General features: G+C 43.2%; 1 protein-coding gene and 1 long non-coding RNA gene across 4 annotated transcripts in view; one reads left to right on the top strand and one right to left on the bottom strand.

The window, feature by feature from the left end:
* Nucleotides 1-12,754, bottom strand: part of LOC309841112 (conserved oligomeric Golgi complex subunit 2-like) — a 680,432-nt gene that overhangs the window by 621,805 nt on the left and 45,873 nt on the right. The window lies entirely within an intron of this gene.
* Nucleotides 1-12,754, top strand: part of LOC309841120 — a 209,377-nt gene that overhangs the window by 145,133 nt on the left and 51,490 nt on the right. The gene's annotated exons all lie outside the window — the stretch shown is intronic.

Raw genomic sequence — 12,754 nt, forward strand, 5'->3', positions numbered from 1 at the left:
AGGCCGGGGCGGGGCCGCGCCGGGCACGCCCCACATCCCTCGGGCCAGCGGGGCGAGGAGAGCAGCTGCGGCGGCGGCGGCAGCAGGGGTGAGGGCGGCCGGTGGCTTCCTCGCCTGCGGGACGTGTGGCCCGGGACGGCCACCCACAGGCCCCGCGCAGCCCTGCAAGGGGGAAGGGAGGAACCGAGTGGGTGTCGGGGGTTGGGGGGGACGCAGCCGGTCTTCCCGCCGCCCGAGCCGGCTCACGGAGCCATAAGCCCGCGCTCTCGGTCCCCATCCTCAGTCGGCGCCGGCGGCGGCGGGGAGCTGTCCGCCCCGGTGGTTCTGAACCAGGCGCTGCGGAAATTCCAGGTAGGCGCCAGGCCCGAGGGTCAGGATTCCCGTGGCTGCTGTGGCTGCTGCTGCTTCGGTGCTCCACAGCCGGCTGTGCCTTGAGCTCTTGCAAGCACAAGGGCTATCTGGCTTCCGGGAGCCTTGCTCTAATAAGGAGCCTGCCTCGCTGGTTCATTCCTGGGGTCAGGTGGTGACTCAGTCTCGCTTCAATACCCCTGTAATTTGAGGGGGTCAACATCCGATCTTAGTCATTCCTCCCGTCTTTGACCTTTGACATCTTTAAACTCAAAGTATTCATTACCTTCCAAATATTAATTACACTAACACCACCACTGCAACATCTTCACCCATACATTTGACACACTTGTCTGTTAAAATATGGCACAATCACCCAGGCTTCAGTGTTCTGATAAACAATAGATCAGAAAGGTTTCATCATCCCTCTGCCTTGGCCAGGAGTGCGTGGCACTCATTCCATTGATGACGATACACATGATCAGGCGTTTCTTGCTCCTCTCTCCCTCCCACAATAATGCAATAAGTCACAATGATGGTAATTGGGCCATAAAGTCACTTGCACTCTGAAATAAAATAAATCCACAGAGATGTGAAGGGCTTGCAAATCCTACTGGGTATTAACTAAATAAGGATTACACGACAGGGAAAGGCATATTGCTATTTCATGCATAAAGGATGCAGATGCATAAAGGGTAAAGATGTTGGTACCACCAGCTAAGGTCAGTTCTAACAGCAGGTGAGCAGCTTCTGCTCTCCCCCTCCCCTTGCAAGCCCCTGTTTCCTCCTCCCAAACCAGAGTCTCTGTACCAGCATGAATTCCTGATCATCACTGAAAGATGATATATAAAAAGGATTCACATGACATTGCTTTGTATATGAATTGGCTGATATACGTGAAATTGTTTGCAAAGCATTTCAACTCCGTTGGAAGAATTGTGTCACAGAAAAGAACTGGTTTCCAGCACTTCTCTATACTGTGTTAACCAGGGAAAGATTCTGAAGAGAGTTCATACAGGTAATCAGACTTAAAAGGGTCAATGACACATAGATTGAAGAAGAAAAGTAAGATTGCGTAGCTCAAGTTCAAATTCTGCAATTAGGAATTCTGTAATACTCCTGTAAAATTTAATGATATATATTTTAAAAAATAATTGAAAGGGATCAAAACACTGAAATACATAGGCAAGAACTCCTTCTCTTCTCCAGGCAGCCAATGTAAAAGTCAGCAGCTAAAGTGAGGGTGTATTTTAAAAACAGTGGCTAGCTTTGCTACCCAGAGGAAGCAGGAAGTAGAGTAGTAACAGTTACAAGGATGGAATCAGTCTTCCATTGTGCCAAATCTGCATTTGTATGGTGCTAATCCCAAAGAAACCTTAGAGTCTTTGTGCTTCTGAGCTCTCAAGTGCTTGTAGCTCACAGAGCATGCAACACTGGGAGAGGATTATATGGTCACAAAAGAAACAGACTGGGAAATCAAATTGTTATCCAAACCCTGGCCCAACAAAAATGAGATGGCTATGTCCATTTAGAATCAAGGGTTTAGCAACCAGTGCTACTTTGTTTAAACAAATGTTTCCAACCAAGAACAGTAAAAATACTTCAGCCTTTAAAAACAGGTGGCTGATTCTCCTTGTGAAAGGAGGGGAGGAAAGGGAAGAAAACAACTGGAAAACAAAAACCAAAAAACTTTCCCATCTGCTTGGAAACCTCCTACTCAACGCTATGATTATGGTTCTACATCATTAAGTTTTACAAGTAATGTTTTCTGGGAGGATAATTATAGAACCAGCATTATACTGAGATCTTTTAACTTTGAGTCATTTAAACACATCTTCCAAATAATACAACTTTGTAATATAATTAATTTTAAGATTAATATTGAGCTTTTGGTTCATAGTCTGCACGAAAGGCTCCAGGGTAGTAAGAACAACCCATTTCTGTAGTAGATTCCTTAGGCTTTGTTAAGCCAGAGAGGTTCATGCTCTTGTGAAACTGGGGATAATAGCCATATTTCATTGAGTCTTGGCCTCCTTTCCTGGTATAGTTTAATAAGAAACAAAAAATGCTACCATTCAAACTATGATACAATGTTTTCTTTTCATTAACATTTTAATTTAAATGTATTCAAAAAGCTCTTTGGTAAGTATTTAGACAGATTTTTATTACATATGGCCTTAATGCATACATAAAAATAAAAGTTAAAATTTTTGGTTAACGTTTTTCCAAACCTCACATTAAGAATCTCACTACTTTTATTTACTTTCTAACTGAGAGATTTCAGTGCCCAGATTTTTATCACAATATGTTCCTCTGAGCCACCCAGAGCTTCTGTCATGCTGCACTTAAAAAATTATTATTAGACATATAGCTGACATTCAATGTTAAATTAGTTTCAGGTGTACAACATAGTAATTTGACAATTCTATACATTACTCAGTAAGTATATCATCACGTCACCATATAAACTTATTATAATATCATTGGCTGTATTCCCAATGCTGTACTTTTCATCTCCAGATGAGAACAGGAAATTATTTTATTTATTTTATAACAGGAAATTTGTACCTCTTAATCCCCTTCACCTATTTCACCCATCCCCCATCCACCTTCCCTCCCATAACCACCAGTTTGTTCTTTGTATTTAAAAGTCTATTTATGGTTTTTTTTTTTTGTCTGTTCATTTGTTTCTTTTTTTATATTCCATATAGAAGTGAAATTACAGGGGCCCCTGGGTGGCTTGGTGGGTTAAAGCCTCTGCCTTTGGCTCAGGTCATGATACCAGGTTCCTGGAATCGAGCCCCGAGTCGGGCTCTCTGCTCGGTGGGGACCCTGCTTCACCTGCCTCTCTGCCTGTCTCTCTGCCTACTTGTGATCTCTCTCTCTTTCAAATAAATAAATAAAATCTTAAAAAACCTTAAAAAAAAAAGGAAATGAAATCATATGGTATTTGCCTTTCTCGGTCTGACTTATTTCTCTTAACCTAATACCTTCTAGATCCAGCCATGTTGTCACCAATGGCAAGATCTCATTCTTTTTTATAGCTGGATAATATTCCATTATATATCTATATACACCATATCTTTACCCATTCATCTACTGATAAACACCTGAACTGCTTCCATATATTGGCTATTATAAATAGTGCTGCAGAAAACCTAGGAGGGCATATATCTTTTTGAATCAAGTGTTTTTATTTCCTTTGGGTAAATATCAAGTACTAGAATTACTAAAGCATATGGTAAATCTATTTTTGATTTTTTGAGGAACCTCCATACTGTTTTCCACAGTTGTTTCACCAATTTACATTCCCACTAAAAATGTACAGAGGTTCCTTTTTCTCCACATCCTGGCCAACACTTGTTCTTTCTTGTCTTTTTAATACTAGCCATTCTGACAAGTATAAGGTGATAGATCTTCCTGTGGTTTTGATTTTATTTTCCTGATGATGAGTGATATTGAGCATCTTTTCACATGTCTATTGGATGTCTGTATGTATTTTTTGGAAAAATGTCTATTAAGTCCTCTGCCCATTTTTCAATTGGATTATATGTTGGGGTTTGGGTTTTTTGGGGGTTTTGTGTGTGTGTGTGTGTGTTCTTTACATATTTTGGTTATTAATCCTTTATTATATTTATCATTCACCACTATCTTCTCCCATTGTGTAGGTTCCCTTTTGGTTTTGTTGCGGGTTTCCCTTACTGTGCAAAAGCTTTTTATTTTGTTGTAGTCTTAATAATTTATTTTTGTTCTTGTTTCCCTTGCCTAAGCAGACATACCCACAAATAATGTTGCTAAAACCAATCTCCAAGTGATTACTGCTTATTGTCTTTTAGGAGTTTTATGGTTTCAGGTCTCTCATTTATTCATTTAATTTTTTTTTTTTTAAGTAAGCTTTACACTGAATGTGGGACCTAAACTCACAGCCTCAAGAATAAGAGTCACATGCTGTACAGGCTGAGCAAGACAGGCACACCTCACACTTCACATTTAGATCTTTGATCCATTTTGAGTTTCTTTACATGTATGGTAAAAGAATGTGGTCTAGTTTCATTCTTTTGCATATGGCTCTCCAGTTTTCCCAACACTGTTTTTGAGGAGACTTTCTTCTGTTACATATACTTGCCTCCTTTGTCAAAGATTAATTGACCATATAATTGTGGATTTATTTCTGGGCTCTCTATCCTGTTTCCATTGATTTATGCGTATATTTTCTCCCAGTACCCTACTGTTTTAATTACTATAACTTTGTAGTATATCTTGAAATCCAAGAAACTGATACCTCCAGCTTTGTTCTTCTTTCTCAAGATTGTTTTGCATGCTGCACTTCTTATAAAAGTATTCTGAGGTCATCCAAATTGCCACCCCTCCATTCTGCTTGGTTTGATGCTGGTGGGGTTTCTCTTTTTCTTTTTTCTTTTTTTTTTTCCTTATCTGAGATTTTCATATAATAACCAGTTTATTTTCTTTCTTTAAATGGTCCTCAAAAGGCCTGTGGCTTGGCATGCCAAGGGATGTAGATGATCAGTTGTGCCCTAGGAGCAGTAACCACATGGCACAGGGTCAAGCTGTGGTAACTTTATAGGGACTTCCACCTGCTCAGCCCCAACTATAAGACAATTCCTGACATTGGAGATGTGAAAGAAAATGGGAGGGGTGGGGCATCTTAAAATCCATAAAATATGGCATATTGTCTCCTGTTTGTACTTTTACAATTTCTGATTTTGCAAATGCCCAAGCTGCCGCAGGGAACAAAAATGCGGTCCTAAGGTGGTAGAGACTGACCTGGCCAGCCCTGTACTGCACAGGCTATGCATTACTGGATCAGTATGAATGGAGAAAGCAGGGGTGAGTCAGGGAAGCTGCTGCCTCTCCCTACATTGCCTTCATCACCCACATGCAGGGGGCCCAAAGCCAAGGAGGACCTCCTGGAACTGAGACAGGGGAGGGGAAAAGAAAGCTGAACGATGCCACAGCTGCTGAGCCATGACCAAAATATGGAGGAGAAGGCTGGAGGCAAATGTGCATGGTACACCGTGACATTTGGAGTCCTAGGTGACATAGAAGCTTAAGGATCCAACCTTGCTCAAACTGATTTTACATGATGATTTTACCTACTAATCAACCCAGAGGTGCAGAGAATGAAATAGGGCAATACTATAGAAGATGCTTGAGAGAAATCTCTCTTATGATTGAGATAACCTGATATTTCCATTGATTCATTCATTCGTTCAACAATTATGTACTGAGTATTATGTATCAAATCCTCTTCTGAACACAGAATAAATCAGGAAAAAAGCCCCCACAGATACCATTTTTATAGCACATGCATTCAAATAGAAGAGAGAGAACAGACAGTAAATAAATAAATATATAATATGTCAGCTGTTGATAAGAAGTCAAAAGTAGAGAGGGACAGAAACTATGTTGATTGTGATGGTGCTGGTGCTGGCTGTGTGTGCAGTTAGGGGAGATTACTCTGATAAAAAGACATTGGCAGATCCTTGAGTGGATTCAGAGAACAAGACGGGTATATTTAAGAAGAGGAAACAAGTGCAACCCCCCAAGGGAGGCACGCACTTGCTGTACTCTGTTAGACACTAAGGAGGCTGGTGAGCGGAGGCAGAGACAGCTGAGTGAAGAGGTAGGAGATGAATTGAGAAGGAAGTTGAGTGTTAAATTTTGTAAGACTAAATTTTGTATTGAGTGAAGTGGGGAGCCATTAGAGATCTTAGAGCAGAGAAATAACAAGGTCTGACTTTGTCTTAAACGGATTGCTTTAACTGCTGAGTGGAAAATAAACTAGAACAGAGCAAAAATGGAATCCAGAAGACCAGATAGTAGACTATTACAATAACTCAGGCTATAGAAGACGGTGTTTTGGACCACAGTGGGAGTAACTGAAGTGTGGAGAACTGGTCAGATTTAGAATATATTTTGAAGATAGAATCCACAGCTTCTACCAAAGAATTAAACGTGGGCAGTGAAAGAAAGAGATGAATCAAGAATGACTCTACAGTTTCCTGTTTGAGCTATTGCAAGACCAGCAGAGCTCGAGAAGAATAAGAGCTTGGTTTTGAACATGTTGGGTTTAACTCATCTAGGTAGATCTGGAAAGCAGGCAGTGGAAGAAAGCTCAAAATCCAGGTCTGGACTGGAGCTGGAGATGTGGAGTCATCAGGAGACAGATGGTAGAAGAGGGACAGTCACCAAGGACTCAGTGTAGACAGAGGAGAAGTCTGAGGTTGGGTCCTGGAGCACATTCATACTCAGAGATCAGGGAAATGAGAAGAAACCCCAAGTGGAGGGGCTTGTCCTCACTCAGAAGGGATTGGAGTAAGGGTTCCACCCAGGTAAACTTAGTGGGATTCTGTGGGTCTTCTTTCCTTACCGATTTTTCAATTCAAGATTTATTTGACAGAGAGAGAGAAAGAGAGAGAGAGAGAGAGAGCAGGAGCACACACATGCAGGGGGAAGAGACAGAAGGAGAGGGAGAGAATCTCAATCAGATTCCCCGCTGAGCATGGAGCCTGACGTGGGGCTCGATTTCATAACCCTGAGCTCATGACCTGAGCCAAGATTCACACGCTTAACCACTTAGCCACCTACACACCCACCCAGTTTGTTTTTCTTTCTTTTTTAAAAATATTTTATTCATTTATTTATTTGACACAGAGAGAAAGAGAGAGAGATCACAAGTAGACAGAGAGGCAGGCAGAGGGAGAGGGAGAAGCAGGTTTCCTGCTGAGCAGAGAGCCTGATGCGGGAGCCCAAGACCCTGAGACCATGATCTGAGCTGAAGCCACCCAGGTGCCCTCAATTTACTTTTCTCAGTGAAGTCATCAGAATGGTCGGTCATCAGCTGTATCTGATGGAAGGTGTTCAGTTCTCACTCTGAACAAAATGGCTGTACATTAGAATCACTGGGAGAATTTTAAAAGCACACTTATATCCAGACCCTAATTGGATATTAATCTAATTGGTTCTACACCAATTAGATCAGATCCTCTGGAGGTGGGCACTCCTGTGTTTTAAAGTCTTCCAGGTGATTCAAAAGTGTGGCCAGTGTTGAGAAGCCCTGGCTTAAGGTTGGAGGAAAGTAGATGTGAAATAGTCAATATATTTCACGAGAAGAGTGGAGATTCTGTCGGTCAGAGAAACATACTTGGATTTGTGGCTGAGAATTTAATGTGAAAGGGGCGCCTGGGTGGCTCAGTGGGTTAAGCCGCTGCCTTCGGCTCAAATCATGATCTCAGGGTCCTGGGATCGAGTCCCACATCGGGCTCTCTGCTCAGCAGGGGGCCTGCTTCCCTTCCTCTCTCTGTGGTCTCTTCCCTTCCTCTCTCCTACTGTGATCTCTCTCTGTCAAATAAATAAATAAAATCTTTAAAAAAAAAGAATTTAATGTGAAAGCTTCCAGCATCGTTGCTTTTCTCACCAACCACCTTCAGCTGCCAGGGGCAGATGTAGGGTGGACAGAGGGTTGGGTTTTTACCAAGGTGGGGTTGTATCAGGTATGTACGATGTATGATGGAGGTGAGAGTATGGGACAGGGATTATAGTTATGGGAGCAGACTCTGTGCCAGCTGTGGAGGCCTGTGAGAATTTGGGGGAAGGATCAAGAACCACAGAAAATGAAATAGGGGGACGCCTGGGTGGCTCAGTTGGTTAAGCAGCTGCCTTCGGCTCAGGCCATGATCCCAGCGTCCTGGGATCAAGTCCCACATCGGGCTCCTTGCTCGGCAGGGAGCCTGCTTCTCCCTCTGTCTCTGCCTGCCACTCTGTCTGCCTGTGCTCGCTCTCGCTCCCTCTCTTTCTCTGACAAATAAATAAAATCTTTAAAAAAATTCTCTTCAAAAAAAGAAAATCAAATAGGTAAATGGCTTCTTCTGAGTGACTTAGATAATTAATACTTCTTGAAATAATTTAGTGCAGCCATACCCCTGCAAAGCAGCACAAACAACTCTGATGAGTGCTTCAATCTACCACTTCTTCCAGGGCTTCAATCAATTGCTTTCAACAAGTGAACATTGAGATATTTAGAGCAAAGGAAAAAAAAATAAATATTGGAAGTTCACATTTTTTTAAAGATTTTATTTATTTATTTGACAGAGACACAATGATATAGGGAATACAAGCAGGGGGAGTGGGAGAGGGAGAAGCAGGTTTTTCCTCTGAGAAGGGAGCCCGACACGGGGCTGGATTCTCAGGCCCCTAGGATCATGACCTGAGCTGAAGGGCAGATGCTTAGCAATTGAGCTACCCAGGCTCCCCTGGAAGTTAGCTTTTTACATTCTTGGAAAATGGGATTTTGTACATTTATGTCCTTTTTCTGTCCCCTTGTGGATATTTTCCCTCTTGAAACACACCCAACCCCTGCTCCACAGTTGTCCAATAAAAGAAAGGGATCTGAGTGCCATCCCCAAAGTTCACTTGTGTTTAAAGGAGAAACAATCCTGGGAAGCTGTTTTACACAAAAGAGTAGATTGCTCAGTTGTAGAAACTCAGGTATTATAAGAAAAAGGGAGAGATATTCCTTACTAGAAGGGGGACCTGCTCAGCGTTTCTAAATTCACAAATTCACATTGGTAGATTGTTGAACTGTTGTAGGCTGAGTGTTAAAATCACATCTTTCCCTCCGTTTTCTTACAGAGACAAATGATGGTTCTTCCAAGATTGTCTGTGAAAGGCTAGGCACCTGAAAAACCACACATTTGACCTGAGCCATCACCCAAGTAGAATGTAATCCGCTCTCAGATCATAGGAGAAAAAAGAGAGAGAGAGAGAATCCCAAGAAGAAACACTCACGTCAGGATTTTCATCAAATTTAGTGCACGTCTCACCATTTATCTTCATTTGCGGTAATTTTTTAAATAAACACTAATGTCGAATTGCCCTGCGTTACAACGAGCAACTCAGTTATCAGAAAACCACGAGTCTCCAACGTTTGTTCTAATTACTAAAGCAGAAGAGCGGACAGAGTTTAGAAAATTTTCAACAAGGCTTAAACAAGAGAGATTTTCCACTTTTTTCTAATCAGGTCAACATAGATACCACTTTCCCTACAACCTTGTAGGCAGTTGGTATTTTTCAGAGATATCATTTGGTTCTTTATAGAAGGCTTAAAGTTGGAGGTCCATAAAAACGATAATCAACTTTTATGTGTGCCTTCTATAGGCCAGAAACTGTGCTAAATGAACAGTATCTAATTTAATCCTCCTAATAAGCCCTGTGAAGTCAATACTACTGACTATTCTCACTCCAAGGGGGGGCAAAGCAGATGCTTCGAGAGTTGAACTCAGTTTTCCAAGTTCATACAGCTCGTATATGATGGAATCAGGACTTGAGCTCAGTCTAATGCCAGGTTGGACCCTCAGTGGCAGCTACTGTAGTTTTTTTGACCGTCACCTGCTTCCCTCCCCCACCCCCGCCCCCATCTCATTCCCATTTAGGGATAATCAGCCATACCTAAATGACAGTGGCCAGGCAGGAAGGGTGGCTACTGGGTTTAATTATTTATATCCAGGGAGAAGAGTCGCCTCGCCCCATACATTCTGCTTCAGCTCTTGCCCTGCCAGAGGAGTAGCCATCCTTCAAACCATCAGTGTTAATTGCTGGTGAGGGATGAATTAGGCGGCAGGGGTCACACACAGTTTACTAGTCATGCATATTTCTTTCAGAATACCTAAGTACCATTCCCTTGGAGATGAGAAGAAATGATGGGAGGGATGTTAAAAGGCACTCCCAGAAATATTTCTGGACCAGTCATGATCACTAGCCCTTATGATACTCTTGGAGTCATGTTACTGGTTCTTGAAATGAGTGCACTTGCCCTAGGATGGCTTGGCCCCTCCCAGTAATCAGAAGCTCCCAGGATGGGTCAAAGATTACTTTATTTGCTATAATTCTGCAAGTTGAATGTATCTCTCAGCCATTTCCTGTGAATGCTATTATGGGGCAGGCACAGGGGGATGACTATGGGACAGAAACTTATCAAGTGAGAGGGATCCTATGCTTTTGTATGAAGGAGAAGCCCATTCTCCTTGGTGATGGGAGTTTTCCTTCTGCTCTGACTCCTGCCCAGCCGGGATCAGTGGGGAGCCTCCTCCTTTGGGCGACAGGTCTCTTTCTTTCTAAATCCTCTTTGTTGGGGCCAAAAAGCAAGACTACCCTTCTTTTCATCTTTCAGCTTTTTCATCCTGGCCAACGACACTCAAACACCCTCGCCCCCAATTTGGGCTGCTAGACTATGCCAAGAGGCCACATACTGGGTATATTACCTCAGGCTCAGTGTTTGGACTTCACTGAACCTTAATTGTAACATCTGAGAAGGGTTGGGGAGGCGGATGTTGTGAGGATTCATTAAGACAATGTTAAATTTTTATCACGGAGTCAAGGAAGATCTCTTGTTAGGAATGTGTTCAATCTTATCAGGATAGAGGGCAAAATAGCATTTTACATATATTTTTTTAATAAAGTATTTCTTTTATAAAAATTATTTATTTGACAGAGAGACAGAGCAGAATACAAGCAGGGGGAGTGGGAGAGGGAGAAGAAGGCTTCCTGCTGAGCAGGGAGCCCAATGTGGGCCTCCATCCCAAGACCCTAAGATCATGATCTGAGTGGAAAAAAGACGCTTTAAGGACTGAGCCACCCAGGTTCCCTGCAAAACAGCATTTTTTTTAAAAGATTTTATTTATTAATTTGACAGACAGAGATCACAAGTAGGCAGAGAAGCAGGCAGAGAGAGAGGGAGAAGCAGGCTCCCCGCTGAGCAGGGAGCCCTATGCGGGGCTCCATCCCAGGACCCTGGGATCATGACCTGAGCCGAAGGCAGAGGCTTTAACCCACCGAGCCACCCAGGCACCCTGGAAAACAGCCTTTTAAACAATATTTTTATTTTTATTTTATACATATATATGTAAACATAGAATTGAATGTATACATATAAATATAATTTGTAAGCACATTTGATATATATTTATGTTTATCCTAGGATGCAACACTGCCCTCCTGAGCAGCGCAAGAGGGTGGGTTTTTACAGAGAATCACCAAACAGCTTGACCCAACTGAAGGGCCAGCCTTGCGCTGCTGCTTAAGAGAAAGCCTTGAGTTGGGAAAGGTTTGACAAATACTGAGAAAAACCAGTCAATTAATATGTTAAAAACACTACCCAACCACAGTATGAACCATTTAGACATATGGCTTTAATTTTGACTTTAGTCTCCAAAGCCTAGGGGTCCCTGGGGAAAGGGGGCAGAGGGAGAGACAGGACCAGCTTCTCTGTGGGCCAGGTTTCTGGGGTTGCTCCCAGCCCTGCCCCCAGAGGGAATGCCCCCACCCAGGGCTTTGCTCCCAGAAGGGCCCCTCCCCCAGAAAGCCCCTTCCCAAAGGGCCCTGCCCTTTGGCCACACCCTCAGAGGTCCCATTATCCACCCCTAACCCCCTCACACCCCCCTACCCCCACCAAGCACCGCCCTCAGAAGGGTTCTAAGGTGAAGTCAGTGTGCTTCTCTCTCACTGCCTAGGAATTACTCAGTTTTATTTTTTACTTTGTGTTTTTTGAGCGAAGTGGGTGGTGTAAGGACCTATTTTCTATTTTTATATTTTAGCCAGAGGCTTCCATTGAGGTTACACAATAACCTTGTTGTTTAACCCTTAAGCTGTCCCTGCTCCCCTTCTCCCAGGGGACTTACTTAAAAACAAATCCCAGAAATCAACCTCAGGTAACAAAGCCCAAATACAAGGGTGGGTCAGGCCAGGTAAGACATCTGATCAGTGGAGGGTTGCATACTGTCTCCCTAGCTACCAAGGAGTATGGGTCCCGCCCTTTGTGAGTCTTTTGGGCGCCAATCCTAACCAAGGTGATAGGCTAGGTCAAATATCTACTAAAAGGTAAGTTGTAATTCAATTGGTCACCTAGCATCACTGTGCAGCTTTCTCTGTGTGTTACAATTTCATTGGCCACCTGTGCATGACCAGGCCCAACCACATGGCCTATGTCCTTAAAAGCTAGTCCGTAAAGGAGTAAGAAAAGCGGCCCTGGCTGGTCAGTTTGATTCTTGATGCTTGGTGCGAAATAAAGCTTTGTTTGACCTTCGCTTTGTATCAGTCTCGCTCTTTTAATCATGGACCTATTATTGGGACATAACAGGTGGGACAGTGGAGCACGTACATAGCGGAGGGGACAGCCCACTGTGGGTATCCACCATTCCTTGCCTCCTCATTTGCATGTACTGCTCGCCCTGCCCGGTGAGCACAGCATGGAAATGGACACCTCGTGAGTGGTGGTCAACGAGACTCGCTGACCACGTGACGTCTATGACCGAGTCAACCAGAGCTCGTCTTCCCTACAGACCAGAGCTTGCTCTGAGCACCGGCAGGAGGTGGTGGCCTCTTGTGAGCA

Source organism: Mustela nivalis, assembly GCF_964662115.1.
Source record: "Mustela nivalis genome assembly, chromosome: 9".
Classification (NCBI taxonomy): Eukaryota; Metazoa; Chordata; class Mammalia; order Carnivora; family Mustelidae; genus Mustela; species Mustela nivalis.